Below are 12,524 nucleotides of genomic sequence, written 5' to 3' on the forward strand. Positions count from 1 at the left end.
CGGGACCGCGCGCCTCCAGCTCCGCGCGCCTCTGGCTCCACGTTTCCGCGCTCCCCGCGCGCGCCCCGGCCGCGCGCGCGCCCGCCCCCTGCGCGCTCCATCCCGGCCGCATTCCTCCCGCCCCCGGCCGCGCGCCCCGCGCTCCCTCCGCCTCCCGGCCCCCAGCGCCGCCGAGCCGGGCCCGGGGGTGGGGGAATCGTGGCCGCCGGCGCCTGCTCCGTCCCCTCCCACTCGCACGGCCCCTTCCTCCCTCCTCTCCCGGCTGCTCGCGTTTCCTGCCGCTCGGGCTCTCTCGGCCCTTAAAAGTTCTTCCCAACTTTTCCTCCCCGAGCGGGCGCAGGCAGGGGGCAGGTTGCTGCGCTCCTGCTCGCCCTGCCGCCTGCCCTCCCGGCTCAGGTCCTCCCGGAGCGGCAGACCCAGAGTGGCCGCTGGCGGTCCCTCCCCTCCCACTTTAGCCATCCTCCCCTGCCTCCCGGCCTCGGCCCCCCTTTATTCCCCACGTCGGGCGGGACACCCTGCGGCTTAGGTGGCTTTCCTTTTCTCCAGCTCCGTGCGCCCCTGCGCCGACTCTTGCGCCCGGATCTCGGCGGAACCCTCCCTCCCCTTTCGCCTCCTCTGGCTCTTTCCCTTCGCCCCTCCTCCGCCAGCCACTGGAATCAATTCCTTGGGGAATTGAGGCTCCGCCGCCGCAGCGGAGGGACAGCCTTTCTGCGCGGGACTCCGGGGCTCCGACGGGGCCATGTAAGCAGGTAAGCGCCGCATGGGGCAGGGGAGTCGGGCCCGAGGTTGGGGGCCGCCTGGGCGCCCCAGGCGCCTGGCGGATGCAAACTTGGGCAAAGGCTGGCAAAGCCAACTTGGGATCCGCGGCTCCGGACGTGGACAGGGCAGCGGGGGCGCGAGGTGGCCGGGCCGCAGGAGTTTTCTGTCGCAGTGGGAGCTGCTCCCTCTGAGGCGCACAAGCTTGTCTGGAGAGTTAAGGGGGAAGGTGAGAACTGTCTGGAGAGCTTGTGGTTAAACCCACACCCTCGCCCCCTCCTCCTCATTCCCTTCTGCTTTTTGGTTATGAGAGAGAGGGCCTCGAAAGGGCAGCTGGAGATACCCAGGGTCTGGGGACAGGAAGATGAAAGACAGCGACATTGCTGTCGCTCCGGCGGAGAGGGACAGGCTTCCCGACCCTCCTCTGCCCGGCAGGGATACAGGATCCTGGGAGAGAGAGGAGTTTTTATGCCATCCCACTAGGCCCCAGCCGTGCCACCAAACTCCTGGGCTTCTTGGCCCCTGCTTGGGTGGTTGGGCTGGCTCATAGGGAAAACTTGTGGCCACATAATTTCAGAATAGGTCTCCACCTCAAACTCTCAAACCTCTGTGTTGTTAACAGCTTCTGAGGGTGGTGTTAATACACCCTCCCTGGCATGGCCCCTAAACCTGGGTTTTGAATACTTATAAGTGGGGTTTCTGTCTTTTTGAAGGAACCTGGACGGAGCTCTGCCCCTACCTCCATTTTTCTGTTCCCTCTGTTCCTGTCACCCCCACCCACACCCCACCTACAATTTAAGGAGATTGCGGGGGTTTTCAGGAACTGGCTGTCCCAGATTCTTTGTGGAGGTGAGGAATCTCTAGACTGCAGGCTGCATATATGGTCACAGGGTTTCCACCAATGTGCTAATTCCTTAATATGCATCAGTTCACTCATTCATTCAACAAACCTAGCATTGAGCTGCTACTCTGTGCTAGGAACCGGGATACAGAGATGCTGTAACAAGATCTCACTGCCGCTTCCTGGAGGAAACCCACAGGCCAATGAAGAGTTGTAGTGTTGTCGGACTTGCCAGGGAAAGCTTGGTCCTGGAGGTGAGATTGAGGAAACAGGTAGAGGAAACAGCTTGTGCAAAGTGAGAGTCTTCCAAAAAACATGTACAAAAAGGTCATACCTGTCTGGAGGCCAGAGGGGGATTTATGACCAGTGTTGCAGGGACAGCATTTAAATATATATGTGTACTTAATATATTTAATATATATACTTAATATATATATATAATATATATATATATATATTTTATATATTGAGTAGGTAACACGATTCCAGTTTAATTTCTGTGGAATCGTGTTACCTACTCAAGGGAACCAAAAACTTCCAGAGGAGCCCAGTCTCTCCTTTTGGACACACCTCCACGCCTGATGCTCTTTCTACTAGGAGCAAGCAGTTGCACGACCATCTAAATTTTAATTGGCGCTAATTGGCCCATGGCAGGTTTCATTCGAATGCCATCCGTTGCCTTTTATAGAGCCACTTGACTGTCATAGGTGATGCTGCTGCAGCATTACAGACTCCTGTATGGAAGTTACCTATCATTTGGCGATGGGGTGAAAAGCGTGTGCCATAGAAGTGATCGCCTTAATATATAGGAGCGGAACAGCATGGTGCTCTTTGCCCTAATCCGAACGGGTGGCCATGCAGTGCAGAAACAGTTTATGTCTCTGTGTTTGTTAGAATACGCTCTACTTTTAAAAGTCGTAAGGACTACTTTTTCTTCCCTAAAACTTTATAAAAACCCAGCGTCTTCTAGCACGCTGTTGTAGCCTGAAGGTCCAGGATTCAGCAGATCCTGCCTGGAAGAGTTCCTTCTAGTGCAGTGGCACTGAGGTGGCAGAGGGTCAGCTTTCAGTGATCTCGGGCCAGTACATCAGAGTGGGAAGAGCACCCAGGCTTCCTACAGTTTGGGGTATTTATCCAAGCCCCTCCACAAACACATTCTCTTATCTCAAGAACAGGCTCCTGATGGGAGCTTTCCTGAAGGTGTAGGACCTGCTTGAGAGAAATGGCTGGAGAAGCTCTTTCTTGCTACTTGCACGGACCTTCCCAGCTTTACTGCTGTCTTAAACACATAGCTATTAGTAACACTTCAGTTACTCAGGTTTGCGTATACTGGGTGGCGTGGGCAGCTGTAATGGAAAGAACATTCAGACTATTTTAATATAGGAACCTAAGGAAATCAGAGAAAAATCAGAATTTTTAGGAGAGTTCTTCCTGTCCTGAATAGATGGGCCAGGGGTCGAGAACTATGACGATTTTTTCCCTAGTGTGTTCTAGCCTTACGAAGCGCCTCTGGTTTTTGTTCTTAAAATGGGAAGCAAACATAAGCCCTTTGATTGCACACTCTCGCCCACCCGGGTTTCCTATTCGTGTTCTTTTTCACCTCCTAGCCTGCATTTGAACTTCTTTGCGTAGTCACCAAGCGCTGTGTATTTTTTGAATTCACTCGAAGCCTTAGAACCGTGCTGTGCACTTTGTTAGAGATAAGGAGGGGAAAAGAGAGAACATGAACTACTTAATTAGCCAATTAAATGATTGCTGCTTGGGTTGGTTAAAAAGAACATGGGAAAACAAACAAGTTTTGGTAAAAAGGAGTTGAAGATTAATGTCTGAAATAAGACTGCTATCCCTCCTTATGACTTAATTTACCTTTCCCTGTCTGAGCCCCGTGGAGGGTGTGTTGCGTGATCCAAGGGGGGTGTGTGGGCAGTTTTGCAGCTTTCCTGGCTATCAGTGTGCCGGATTAGGGAAGCCAGGGGTAGGAGTTCAAAATATAGCTAGGTTTGAATTCCAGCTCTGCCATCTTTTTAGCTGTGTGTTGTTGGACGAACTCTGCAGCCCTTCAGAATCTCAAATTCAATCTCAGTCTCTTTTCATCTACATGACGGGGCCAGTAGTAGTGAGCTTGGCAGAATATTTCTGGAGAATTCAGTGTAATGCTATATGTGCCCCTCCTAACATAGTGCCTCACACAGAGTAGGTGTTGGGTCAAGGATGGCTATTTATATGTTCGGGGAGTTCTATGTGGCCATGAATGTGCTCTTTGTGTCATTTTTTCCCCAGCAGCCTGAATTCACATGTGTGCCAACATACACATAAAGCTTTGTCTTTGACCTTTTTTTTTTTTTTTTTGGTCTATTGGCTCGAAGCAAACGTATTGGCTGGCAGCTGCCATGTGGCCCCTCCTGTAGGAGGAGGTTGACATTTGCAAGACCAGGCAGTAGGGAAGCTTGAGGAAGGAAAGCCACTTAGAGCAGGGCTGAGAAAAGGGTCCCTTTCCTTGTGTGCTGCTTAGTATAGCAAGGGTCCAAGACTAACATAAGGATCCTGCCATTTCTGATGTTGAAATCCAGTTAAAGAATGTTCTAATAAATCTGCCTGCCTTTAGCAAGAAGGCAAAAGCTTCCCAAACGGAATGTCTTTGCAACCTGATTTCCTTCTTTGAAGCCCAAATATAGAGTCAACTTCAACACCTCTCCTGGAATGCCAGCCTCAGGTCTCTTGAGCTTTAATGTTGCCTTTCATCTGAGAAGCCTAACGTATTTGACAAACATTAGCTTCTTGATCTTCATATCATCCTCCCAGGAGGAGGGAATGTTAGAAGAAAGAACAACTCAGAACATCAGCAGGGCAGGTGTGTAGTATGTGTTCTTGAAGCATGCATTGTCATGCCAAGAACTGGTTGACCTACATGTAGTTTGCACACAGACCAGGAGGTCAGGGGGAGAAAGCCCAGGGAAAATGCAGATCTGGCTGGGATTTTTACAGGGGGAAGGGAGAGGAAGTCCATGTTGCCCAGACTGGCCATGCCTTTGCCATACATTTCGTGCATGCTGATTATGAAAATAAATAATCTCTGAATTATTTATAATTCTGAATGAAAGGATATGATGCAATACTTGTGGATAAGAATTACAGTTGCTGAAGATAAAAGGTAATGGGGACTATAAGTACCTTTCTGTGGCATAGGGGTGGTTATGCATCTAGTTTGGATTATAAATGGCGTATTAACATTGTTTTAATTTCCTTTCCCTTTTTTCCTGTTGGTTCTATATTCCTTGGCTTGGTTTTGTCTCGCTCTCCCGTCAAGCTTTTGTTTGGCTTGCTTCATGGTCCTCGCTATCGGAAAAAACATATTGTGGCCATTCTTAGATCAATCTTGTGTGTAAAATTTGATATGCGGCTGATTTAGCTTAGTTCCTTAGGGGACTAAATTAGGCTTATAATTGGCTTGACCCAGAGGCCTATTGCATATCCTGTAACTCTAGGCGGCCATCCCATAAATGCTTGATGTCGGTCAACAGGGAGGTGTCCTGGGAGAAAATGAGAAAGGGATTGGCTGGTGCTGTGGCATCCTCTCCGAAGCAGAATATCCTCTGCACATGTGTGATGTTTGAGGTTTTTAGCAGTGAACTGTATTCCTAAATTAGGAAGCTCCACTGGGTGGGCCACTGACTTGATCTGATTTGCCTCACACTTTTTTTTTTTTAGCTCCCAGGGAAAAATCATGCATTGTTAAAAATCATCAAAAGTTCCTAATGCTTATTTTTGCACACAACGTAGCCTTCACTAACACTTAATTTCCTCAAGTCTTTGGAAATCCATCTCTGGGAGCTCTTCCCTTCACACTCCATTCCCCTCGAATAATTGTGGCATTAGCTAAGGCAACAGATCTCAAAGGCCACTGAGCATCGGAGTCACCTGGAGGGCTTGTTAAAACCCAGAGTGCCGGTTCCCCATGCCAGCTCCAGCTTCTGATTCAGTAGGTCTGGGGTGGGGCCTGAGAATTTGGAACTTGGTGCTAATACTGCTGGGCCTTGACTGGCTGCATTGGGAGAATCCTGGAGCTGAGGAGTCTCGTTCTGGTCCATCCACCCCTGCCCTCAGGCTTGGTATGGGAGTCACTTAAGTTTTTCACTGCATTGGATTGACTGGTTCTGTTCCTGGTTGTTTTAGAGTCCTGGAGAGGCCCCGAGTCACTTAATGGGCACTTATCCCTACCCAGGCCCAGCGAGAGCCTGAATTAGATGTTTCCATTTTAGTAGAACCGCTTGGCTATCATCTCCAATCCAGACCCCTCCGCTTGGTTCCAAACAGTTTGGTTTATTTGGTACTTCCATCCATCCGGAGTATTCGATTTACACATCAAGTTCTACCTGTCTCAGATCGAACTCATTAGTTTCTTGCCACATAGTCTGCCTCTCCTGTGTTAGTCAGTGACACTGCCACCTGTTGATTAGCTGCTGAAGCCAGGCACTTGGAATTCTCTTCACGTCACTCTTCCTTTGCACCCCCAGCCTCTACCCTCACCCACCAATAACAAACCCTCAGATCCTTTGAATTTTTGCCTCTAAAATACCTTTAGTTTGCGCCCGTCCCTCCACCCCCACTGCCTCTTGGGATGGCTCAAGTGTTTCAAAGGCTGTGTTTCATATATTCTTCATCTACTTTTTCCAAGAGTTTTTAAAAAACATGTATGTTTTTTAATATTATTTAAATTCTTTATTTGCTTCTTACTACCTGTGTGATAAGGCTTCTTTACCCCTGACTACCTTCCCATTCCCATCTGCTGCCCTCGCCCTCAACACTTGGTGGTGTTCAGCCCCCCTCTCCTCTGTTACAGACATTCTGACGCAGAGTGCCCTCTCCCCCTGGCAGCCCGTTCAGCTAAAGGTCCGCCTTCCCCAGCACCCCTTCCCACCGCCAGCTAGTTAGCATTCCTTTCTTTATAGCCCCATAACACTTTGTACTTACCTATATTGGTAAATGTTATCTTGTCATATTATGTGTTTGCTTCCCTGTCTCCTTTGCTAACTTATAAGTGTCTCCCAACAGCATTCACATTTCCCTTGGTTCAGATTCAGAATCTCCACCATAGATGGATGGAGGTTGGTTGGCAGTAGCCATGTCTTAAGGTTATTGGCGCTGACTCTGTCCCAGTGTTCCCGGCACTTTAGATGATTTTATTAAGTCAACAACCCTGCGAGGTAGGTACTATTAGTGTCTCTATCTTGCAGAGAATGAAATATGAAATGGAGTTGATTTTTTTTTTTAAGTGTTTATAGATCAATGAGTGAATGCATTTCTGAAATGCTGACCTGAGGGTCTAGAGCCCAGCCCAGTTTGGAATTTCATATTGATTCTATAATAAGAGGTGCAGTGCTCTCTGAAAATTACATCATGCTAATGACTATATGTGATTTTTAAAACTTAAACAGACATCATTGCTGTTTATTGTACACATCTTATTTGTTCACTTGAGATGAATCCCATCCCTATGCTGATCCTCTGGTTCTTATTTTGTTTTGCTTTACTTGGCTACTTTCAAAGATGTGATCGTTTCTTCTCTGAATTTTCAAACCTAGGAAGGCTTGCAGATCAAGGGAGTGTGACTAGCACAGAAGAGTTAATAAGTAGGAACATTTGGGGTTGAGGCATGATATAAAATTGTTCTTGCAAGTTTAGATATATTAGAACATGCTTAATTTCTTGTCTCATCATTATTTTATACCTTATATTAAAGAGCAAAATGCAGAAATACTCAGTGTTCAAACTCTGAATTACCAGTTTTTAGATGAGAGAGAGACCCTCATGGCACTGTCCCGGCAGACTTGCCAACCCGCCCTTCATCATCTAGAACCGTAATAAGCAGCACTGATATCATTGATGTCATCCCAACTCACAAGATGGGCTCCCCCCATTTTTTTTAGTTCTCAAGTACAAGGGACTAAGGCAGATTTTCTGATCATGAAAGTGAATTTGGTATGAATCACGCGTGCACTTTATATGCACTTCAGCTGGATATGTAAGGTTCTCCACATATCCCCAGACAGTTCTCCAATTTCTTCAGATTTATGTCCCACTATTCCCCAGGGTCCTGCCAAGCTCACAGCTGTTTCCTGAACAGTCCCAATCATTTTCTACCTAGGTTTATGCTCTCTCCTTGCCCAGGGATCCTAACACACAGCATCGCCCATCCAAGTGTCCCTGGAGGCCCACTGTAAATACCACCTCTCTGGGTGCCTTCCCTGACCTCGCTCCCTGGCCAGGCCCTTCTGCCACTTTGCTCTTGGCGTTTACCTCTCTGTGCTCTGTGTCCTGGGTAACCTGCCTCCTGCCTCTCATTAGCCTGTCAGCCCCCCCGGGAGCTGCCCCCTGCCTCTCTCCTCTCCGTATCTCCCCCAGAACCCTGTAGACTGCCCCTTTTCTGCTGCTGGCCACCTGTAACTCTTCACTTGTGTCCGTCTCCTTCTTGCCATTTGATGTTGTTTAGAGATGCATATGTCTGTAGTAAAAGTTATAGGGACATGTCAAAAGGATGCACACCAGATATAGGGGTTGGGGGTAGAGCTGGTGAGGACGGCAGTGTGGTATTTTTTTCCTAAGCTGGCTGGTGGGGACATGTGTGTTTACTCATAGGTGTGTCATAGGTTGAAAATACTCAGTTTTAGAAACACATCACACTGCCCACGGGTAAATGCAGACTCCCCAGCAGAGCATTCAGGGCTCTGCACGCACAGCTCTCTTCACACCTAACCTGACTTCTAGCCTCGCTGGCCTCTCCTGGCTCCCTGCCACCCTGCTCCCCACACTTTCCACGGTTGAAACCAGTGATTTCGACTCACGCTGTCACTGTTCCTTTTCCCTTGAATTTCCTTTCACATCTGCTCCCATAATAATCTCCTCTTTTGGTCTTTAACGTCTAGTATGATTTTTACGTCTCCTTAGATGCTTTGTCTGCCATTCCCTTTTATCATTAGGGAGAGTTCATTGCCACCCGATCTATCTTTGTATTGGTATTTTACATTCTTTACCGTGATACGCTTCACATTGTATTATTGTTGTTTGCTCATCTGTCTCCCTGAACTTGTAAGCTCTTCTGGGACGTGTTTTGTGATTCATTTTCCTTTGGGTTCTTGACACCCGCTGCTAAGTAAATGTTCAATTAAGTGGGAGAATTGTTGAGTAGCAGATGGAAGATTAATGTTTTTAATTCAAGTAATTTTAAAAAATATTGATTGATTGATTTCAAAGGCGGGGAGAGAGAGAGAAAAAAGAGAGACAGACAGACATTGATTTGTTGTTCCACTTATTTATGCATTCATCGGTTGATTCTTGTATGTGCCCTGACCAGGGATTGAACCCGAAACCTTGCTGTATCAGGACGAAGCTCTAACCAATTGAGCTTCCCGGCCAGGGTTCAAATAGTTTTTTTAAGGTGTGTCCAAAAAATTTCAAAGCCAATTGAAGGGAATATCCCAATATCTGAAATGTAGACTGTACATAGAATGGATTTACACACGGATTTTCTAATTCAAACTCATGATTTGTTTTAGAAGTTATTCCTCCTGCCTTTCCTGCTTACCTTATGGTGGTGGCAGTGGTGTGGCGTGTGGGGTTTGTTTTGTGTTTTGCCCCCCCCCCCCCCCAGCACTCGATGGCTTCTGGAGTGCTGTCCCAGGGTGCGTGTGAGCCTCGGTGTGGAAGTAGATCTGGGCTGTGAAGTGGTGCCACTTGTCGTAAGGGTGACTTCTGCTTGCTCTGGGATGGAGAAGCAACGCATCCGTTTAGCTGAGAGGCGGCAGAGTTTATTTTTGTGGCAGACGTGTCCCACTCCAGAGCTATAATAACCGTAATGAAGGAGGATTCTGCTGTATTAGGCTTCTGAAGGGTGTACTAGTCTGTTACTAGGGTCAGTGGTGGCAGCTCAAGCCAGCAATTAGGTTTCATTAAAGACTCTGGCAGGCAATTAGCATTCGCTTCTGCCAGTGGAATCCGATGATCTGTATTAAGCGTATTCTTTTTCATTATGCATTTTGTAAAATGTGCTGTAGATGACGAAGACACACATTTTTTAGACACACGCAAGTCTCCACATCGTCGTTTGAGAAATGGGGCTGACTTTTGGAATCCCTGTGTTTAAACGTGTGGGTTCTGCTAACTAACATCCTGGGTGATTGTGCTGCTTAAAAATCTGTACGTTTTTAAAAAGAGCATATAAATTCTTTTATTCAAAAGTAAAGAATTTGTTATGGGATATTATATAATTATGAGATTTATGAGGGGGGAGAAAAAGGCACTGCTGATGCAAAACGAATGAAAACTCCAAAATAATGAAATGACACCTACCGGTCTTAATGATATTCTTTAGAAAATTACTGTTTTCTTAAGAGGCATCTAAAAATAAAGGCTGGAAAGGATGGTCTGTGCTGTGCTTCTGCTGAGCAGCTGCTTTGGTTGTTTTGGAAGCGAAGCTTTGTTCCGAAGTGCCAGGTTAGGTACAAGGGTGTATTCCATGCCCCTTCATCCACGCCTTGAGGTGTTTTAGCTTCCCTGTGAATGTGAAGTGACACTTACACTTACTAAGTTATTTAAAGAAACTTCCTCCCTCCTTCCCTCTTCGCTACTCCAGTCCTTTCTCCCTCCCTCCCTCCCTTGATAATAAATGGTCTTCCTTTGGAGGATTCTGGTAGGTGAGTTACTGTCTGTGCCAATCAAAATTGATATTGGGATGGTCAAAGGGAGACACGCACGTGTGCCACAGGCTGGGTCAGGCACTCAGTGCGAAGGTGTGGAAAGGTGTCTGTTTCCATGGGACATTGAGGGCCTGTCATTTGGTTCTCGATCTGCATTATTATTTTTCTCGTTGGTAGATGGATAAAATGGTAATAACATCTGAGCATAGATAGCACTTTGAAATCTGCGTATGTGAGTTTTTTCCAGACTCTAAGGAAGCTTGCAGGGAACCAAAGCGTGTCAGAACCGAATTCATTTCAGTAAAGACCTATTTTTTTAAAATTTGATTTTATGGAACACGTATAATCTCAGGGGGCACTAATAGCACATAGAATACGTTCTAGAAAAAGCTTGATTTAGGAGGTTCCTGTCATAGAGACTTTAAACATTTAAAGTCTTCGGTAGCATACCAGACTTTGTTTTTATTAATTGGACTTTTTTTGGGGGTGTGTGTGTAGGGGGGTAGCACAGAGCAAGAGCAAGTTTAAAATATCAGGAATTTGTTCACAAGACCACTTTTCAGGGAGAGTTCTAGAGACAGTAAACATTTAGACTAACCGCTTGTATTTATAATACAGTGCAGATCACGTGCAGATTAAATTTGAGGCACTGCAGGAGCTTCTTCCTCAGAGAGGGACTCAGGTACGTTCAGCAGCCCCCCTTCCTGAGGCCAGAGCCTGCATGGTTAGTGTTTATGGTTAATGTACACACGACGGGGAAGCCTCGGTTCTGCAAGCCCTGGCCATGAGCCCCCCTCACTATAACACTGCCAGCAAGAAAGCGGGCAGGGCAAGGGGGTGCAAATCACGGAGGGCTTTAGAAATACCATTGCAAGTATTTTTTTAATAGCTGCCACTGTGGACGTTGTTTTGTGTAACGGAGCATTTAACAAAGGCGTTGTGACTGCAGCCTGAATGTTTTTTTCCTGCAGCTTCTTTATTTTCCCGAGCTCAGTGTTTCCTTCATCGGTTTTCCCAGTCCCGTTTCTGACCTTGGACACAGCAGAGCTTGGGGTCTGGAAACCTCTTTTCCTCTACAACCTTTACACTCGCAGCAGCCTTATGAAAGACATGTTATTTTGATCTATAGTTTTATTCTTGAGAAGTATAGACGGCCAAGAGGTTAGTCGCTGGTCTCGCAGGTGGTATGTGGAGGAAGTGGGATTTGAACCCCTTCTCTCTGACCCCACAGCTCAAGTTCTTAACCGTGACATTAGGCCCAGAAGTCCACACAGGCCAGGGACATCTGTTCTGTTGCCCTTTGTCTTTCGTTTTTCCAACCATCAGCCTGTTTAATAAATGCATTTTGATGTTTTTGAAGGCGGGGTCGCTTTTCTGTGGTCATAATCTTCTAATAATGTGCCTACAGGCCACGTGATCATCGGGCATTAGAAATGTGACTAGTTTGAGCAGAGACATGCTGTTAAGTATCGAACACACACCAGACTTCGCAGAAACTTAGTACAAAAAAAATACGTAAAACATCGCATTGTAATTGTTTACATTGATTACACATTGAGATAATGTTTTGGACATGTGAAGTGAAATAAAATCTATTATTAAAATTAATTTCTTGTGTTTTGCTTTTTAAATGTGATTGCTGGAAAATTTAATATTACCGATGTGGCTTGCGTTTGTGGTCCACATTATATATTTTTTGGATAGCACCCTTATGGATGGTTATGAGACTATTCCTGGGAACGCTGGCCCCTGAGTGATGCCTCATAGGACTGGGGGAACAGGGGAAGAGAGAGAAGCTAGAAATTGTTGTTGGTGACGGTGAGAAGCAAGCTTGATGACACCCTAGATGACCAGCAGAGACAGACTAATATTAGCGGGCATGTACTTGCTGCTTTCCATGTGCAAGTACTTTGTCAAGCACTTTAAGTGGATTATCTATTTGATCCTTGCAACAACCCTGTGAAGTAAGCACTCTTGTAGGCTTATTTTATGGATGAGAAAATGAGGGCTTAGGAAGGCTGAGGCAGGCACGAGATCCTGCAGCTAGTAAATACTGGTTTACTATGTAACGCCATTGGCATGCAAACACTAGTCGCGATGGAGCTGGGAGTCAGATCTGGGCATGGATTCAGAGCCTGTGCTTGTAACCACTCTGCTTCTCTGCCTCTCAAAGGTGAAAGAGAAAGTATTCCCTGGGACCCATCAGTAGCAGTCCTTTTATTCATTCGGGGTCT

At 46.7% G+C, this 12,524-nt stretch overlaps 1 protein-coding gene across 1 annotated transcript in view; it reads left to right on the plus strand.

Annotated features, from left to right (window-relative positions):
* The first annotated feature begins 328 nt into the window (after nt 1-328).
* Nucleotides 329-12,524, plus strand: part of PTPN14 (protein tyrosine phosphatase non-receptor type 14) — a 148,940-nt gene continuing 136,744 nt past the window's right edge. The window contains exon 1 of the mRNA XM_081121554.1: nt 329-749. The gene's annotated coding sequence lies outside the window, so the exon portion shown is untranslated. The remainder of the gene's footprint in view (nt 750-12,524) is intronic.

The sequence above is a fragment of the Miniopterus schreibersii genome (genome assembly GCF_964146895.1).
Source record: "Miniopterus schreibersii genome assembly, chromosome: 19".
Lineage (NCBI taxonomy): Eukaryota > Metazoa > Chordata > Mammalia > Chiroptera > Miniopteridae > Miniopterus > Miniopterus schreibersii.